This window comes from Clarias gariepinus, chromosome 26 (genome assembly GCF_024256425.1).
Source record: "Clarias gariepinus isolate MV-2021 ecotype Netherlands chromosome 26, CGAR_prim_01v2, whole genome shotgun sequence".
Classification (NCBI taxonomy): Eukaryota; Metazoa; Chordata; class Actinopteri; order Siluriformes; family Clariidae; genus Clarias; species Clarias gariepinus.
In genome coordinates this window covers 15,935,997-15,941,996 of record NC_071125.1, presented here as the reverse complement: position 1 = coordinate 15,941,996, position 6,000 = coordinate 15,935,997, and positions in this window count along the sequence as shown.

Here is a 6,000-nt window from a genome sequence, read left to right as displayed (position 1 = left end):
ATGTTTTGATATTGCAGTACATTTTGAACATGAAATAAACTGATGTTTCACACTGCAAAGAGATTTGAAAAGGTGAACAATGTAGTAAATAATGCTTGTTTTATATATAAAAATGCTGCTTTGGAAGAGCTCGAGTGTAGAACTGAATAACAATTTTAATACTGTGGGTTTCTGTGGAACTCCAAGAAATGATTGTTTATTATATCCTGATGTTGACATGCTGATAGATCTCACCTTGTATTACTGTAACATTCTCAGACTAAACTGAAAAAATTTTTTTTTAAGTATGACTTTTTTTTTTTTAGACTTTTTAGTCGAAACTAAACTGTGTGACATTTTCTAGCAGGTGTGGTGTTGCTACATAATTACAGTATGTGTCAAATTACATACTCAATTACTGCAATCCCCCGGAGGAATAATTATGTATTTACACTGGTTCATTTGGCAGATGTGTTTAAATTAAGTCATTTATAGGTGACAGAAAACAATACAAGCATACAGGTATAGTAAGTAGGTGAAGGTTAAGTGCCTTGTTAAATTACTGACTCTGGCAAGATGTAGGACTTTGCAACTTTCTTGTCATAACCTCAAAACCTGTAACTCATTGTACATTATACCTTTGCAGATGTTCATCCAAATAGCCTTTACACCACTGGCAAAGCAACTAGAGATAAGCTATATATATAAATATATATATATATATATATATATATATATATATATAATGTTGATATTCAGGATAATGAACGATATTATCACAGTTCTATAAACAATACATTAATACAAAGTCAGTGACATTTCATACACAGCATATGATTAAATGTTCAGTTTATTTTTGCCTGGCTAGCAGAAATAGAAGCCGGACTCATTGCATAGGCCGACTCTAACTCATATTGATTTGTACATTACAGTTAAAAGTGCTTCTTGTATAATCGTGTTCCCTTCTTTCTTAAAATCTTCAAACGATGGGATTTTAAGCCATAAAGAGCAACAAATAGCATGTGCCATGTATGCTGCTGATATCGCTAACAATATTGTAGTAACTATTTTGAACTTGGAGGTGGAATTTTATGCAGGGGATAAAAAGAAGAGCAGTGAATTGTCCCAGTGTGGTTCTAGGAAATGTAGGCACTTTTTAAACCGCTCTTTGAACCAGTTATGCTGAATTGTGCGCCAGAACTAACTGCTGAATGAGAATTTTAATAGACATTTATAGTTTTCCAGCTAGCAACACTTTGCATGCCAGTATACCACATCAGCAATACACCAATCAGACATAACATTAACACCACATAATATTAGCACATTAACATTGACCATCAAAACTATTGACAGGATAATAAGCACTTATGGTTTACTCATGCCTGCGGAGACCAAAGACCAGCCTGTCTGGTCCAATTCCATTGAAAATCCAATGAGGCAATGTGACATTAAAAAAAAGGCACGAGAACACCCAGTGCACCACAGACCAAAATCATGGGGTTCAGCAAGCAAAGTGACCAAGGTGGCAGACCCAGCCTCCAAATTTACCAGATCCCATTCCAACCAAGCATTCATACTGTAGGTTGTGCCAAAGTAATAAAGCTGCACCTCCAAACACCTCACAACCAACAGCACCCAATATAGGATCCATTGCCAATGTCCCGGTGCCAGACACCCACAGAGGTCTTGTGGAGTCATGCCCTGAGTGGCCAAAGCTGCCCATGTTTTGTGGTATAATTTTGGTCTTTAGCCTAATGCAATATCTCTGGCATTGCTTAAAATCCAAACTTCAGGCTTCCCAGTGGCACATCAGAAAAATGTTCACCCTTCCATTTGACAATCAGAAGTTCAAATACTAAGAGTCCATAGGAGCAAAATTGACCATGCTGTCATATCAGTCACAGCCATACTAGGCAATCATGGGTGGCTGTGAGCTTGTGCAAGCAGAAGTGAAAGGTTAGTCCTTCCCTCTGTGTGAGAGCTACACCACCCCTTGATGTTTTGTGAGCAGCACTTCAAAAAGATGTGGTCAGCTGGCTTCATGTGCTTGAGAGGAATCACATTATAGCCTTCATCCTCTGTCTGGTTTCTATCTGATGCTTGATAATGGAAAGCTTTGTGACTGATTGGAATTTGAAATTACTTAATTAGGGAGAAAAACAGAGCCTCCTGCTGGATTAACAAACTTTATAATTATACAACATTCCTGTAGTGATAGTTAATAATTTTTGAAATGCCTTATGTGAACCCAAAGCTACTGTTGGTACCATTTCCTGATTATTTCGGAATGCAGAATTTAGTATCTAATGTGTGCCTAAAATCAAAATAAAAAGTTAGCTTGGATGTAACAGCCAAGATGAAGTATACACTTTCCACTACATCATCTGACACACACACTCAGTCGTATCATTAGACATTGTGAGTGCGGAATGTGTCACATAAATTTAATGAACCAATGTTCTATCTTTTCTTCTTTGATGTATAACAATTAAATGTGATGTATGACATGGGTTATGTTTTATGTGTTAATCCAATCTATGCTCCAGTTACACACTATGTGACAAATAGATATAGCTCTGACTACTTTTGACCCAAACTTGCCCAATTAATTACCTTAAATAGTGCCATTTTGGGGGACGCTTGCCAACGCTATAATTAGGACTCATGTCCTTAAACTGAATATTATTTAACCCATAATAGTTGATGAATACTGTACATTAGAAAATACCACTGAAGTAGGCACACAGTGGCTTAGTAATTAGCACTGTCGCCTTGTACATCCAGGTTCTGGGTTTGATTTCCGTCTTGGCTCTATATGCATGGAAACTGAGATTATTCCAGCGCTTGGTTGGTTTCCTTCCACAGTCCAGAGACATACAGATTAGGCTGATTGGCAGTTCCAAATTGCGTATGTGTGTGCCCTGTGATAAACTGGCACCCTGTCCAGGGTGTACCCTGTCTCATGCCCTAACTCTCCTTGGATAGGCTCCAGACTCCTCACAAGCCTGTATACGGAATAAAACGGTATAGACGGTGAGTGAGTAATGTAGTGTTAGTTTGTGTGTAAGCCGTGCATGCATCGCTATGGCACAGTATGACCTTCTAAAAAGTATTTTATATTAGGCTTACTTGACTGCCTATATATATGCACTTCGCATCTCCTAGAATGTTTCAGAGATGATGGGGATTGATGGGACATTCTGACAGTTTGCTGATGCTCAGGTTTACAGTGGCCATCTTCATCCTGCTCTTAACACAAATGCATTACAGTACCTTAAAGAAATCCATCTGTGCTAGGTATTTAGTAGATATTTAGAGCAAGCAAACTTTCTGCGGCACCATTATCTCGGTTCTCATTAAATGGAAAATCAATTAGTTCCATACCAAAGGCTTTTTAGTAATTAGGAGCACTTGGGCACACCCGAGACTGTTTATGTCCTCCAAGACAGAATAATTGAGCTAGGTTTTGCTAGAATGCTTAGAGTGTACTTTAGCTTGTTTGCAAAATAAAGAACAGTCCCTCATTAAGCAATATGTTTGACAAGTGCCTCCTACACATTATACGTTAGGACCCTCATGAAGTCAGTGCTGAATCACTGCACATCTAACAGCTGGGTACCTGGGAATTTTAGACTTCCTACATGTTTAATGTCAATGTTTTGAAGCATTGTTGCCTTTTGTAGGAAAGTAAGTCATTTTTTTATGTTTTATTTTGAGTTCTAAAATGATGGCTGTCTTGCAAAAACATATTTTTCGATAATATTGTAATAACAGTGGCTGCAGCCCCACTGATAAATAATGAGAAGTCCCTAGTAGTTCAGTATAACAAACCTCTATTTTACCTTTAATGTTAGTTACTTCACCAAATTGTTTGATTACGGATGCATTTAACTGGTGCAAATATAGATCAATGTGGCTAGCACCTATTCTAATGCTACAGTATGTAGACATAACTAACAAAATGAACATTATTTAAATTTTCTTTTTAAATTGATTAGAATTAAAATTCTACACGCACTATCCATTCTTTTAGAAAGACTTGCATACTGTTTATACATGCCATTATTCAGTATACAGTATCATTTGGCAGCAGCACAATGCATAAAATCATGCAGATACAAGTCAAGAGCTTTAGTTAATGTTCACAGCAAACATTAGAATAGTGGAAAATGTGATGTTTTACCATGGTTGTTGGTACCAGACATGTGCTGATCTCATGGGATTTTCACATACAGCAGTCTCTAGAGTTTATACAGAATGATGCAAAAAGGGGGGAAAACATTCACTGAGAAGATGTTCTGCAGAAAACCTTGTAACTATAGACAACGAAAATGTTCTTCTTGACACACATCACCAAAATGGCTTGCTCTTGCAGAATTCTTCTCTATATCATTAGGAGGTCACTCCTGGCAGGTCTTCTCAGCATGCCATCCGACTTCTACAACTGATTGAAAATGTAGCTATACAATTTGTTTTTTTAGCCTGCACAGGTTATCCCACCCACACCTGCTTCCTCCACAAGCTTCCTGTAGCCGACTATCAGATTTAAAACATTGATGTCTGCCTACAAAGCCAAAAAAGGCCACCTTAAAGTAATTATCACAACCTGCTCTGCAATGCGATCCTTCCGAGTCTTTAGCACTGTTCAGTTGGATCTACCATCTTTCATTGTTCAAGGAAGATATGTATCAAGGCTCTTCTCTGTCTTGGCACCTTAGCGGTGGAATGAATTTCCCTTGCTGTGTCAACTGCTGAGTCAACTTTCTGTCTTCTTCCAAATAAGCTTTTTAGACTGATGGGAATGACCTGGTGAACTAGTAAGAGGATGCATTTCTCTTTGACTAAAAAGACTACAAAGGGTTTCTAGAAATTGCTTTGGATAAGGGCATGCACCAAATGCCATAAAAGTAAACATACAGTATAGAGCAAGTGCAGCAGTAATGTTAATTTAGCATCATGGAATGGAAATAAGGATAAAGTTGGTACTGAGTTGTTCATAAAAGGTTAGAATTACTTTGAATAAATTATGTCAAAACTTTGTTGGCCACATGACGATAGGATAAGAAATGCCCCTAACACTCACACACTCACTTATTCTCTATACTGCTTATCCTCAGACTCAGGGCACTAGGACTCAGGGCACTGGGCGGGGTACACTTTGGACAGGTTGGGAATCCATCATGGGGCATCAGCACACACATTAAAGGTAATTTGGAAATGCCAATAACCCTACTTTGCATGTTTTTGGAGGAAACCAGAGTACCTGGAGGTAACCCACTAACAGATCATCATGCGCTGAATCCTCCGAGTACTGGGTGAGTTACTTCGGTCTCCTACCACCAAAGTCCAAAGACATACAGATTAGACTAATTGGCATTCACAAATTGCCCATGGTGTTCGAATAAGTTTGTGTGTGTGCCCTGTGATGGATCAGCAATCTGTCCAGGGTGTACCCCGCCTTATCCCAAGTCTCCTGGGATAGGCTCCAGGCCTCCCACAACGCTGTATACAGAATAAATGTATGCTCACCATTGAACCACAGGGAAACATGCTGATTGAACTCATAAACATACATATACTGTATACATGACAACATATAAAAAAAATTATGCATTATACACGTGACATGAGATACACGTGCTGTGCGCAGGATGCTGTTGCATTATGTCTGTCCCAATCTCTGATTGGAATTGTAAAGCCTGTTAGAAAATTAAGGAACCATGGATGTGGTCAGGAATGGTGCGAATGGATGTTTATCGGCATAAATGCTTTAAATAAATGTTAGAATTTGGTTGTTTTGAGGTTGTCATCACAAGGTCATTTAAGTTTAGGGTTCCTGCTATGAGAGATGCTATCTTTTGCTTATAGCTAGAGGACATATTTGTTAAGTCTTTTTATTGTTTGGGACATGGTGCCTTTTTATGAACCAACAACGAATTTCCTGGGTAGCTAGTTACTGAATTTTTTACTCTTATCCTTTGCTCAATGGCTATTTGTTCATTTAAATTCTACAATAAT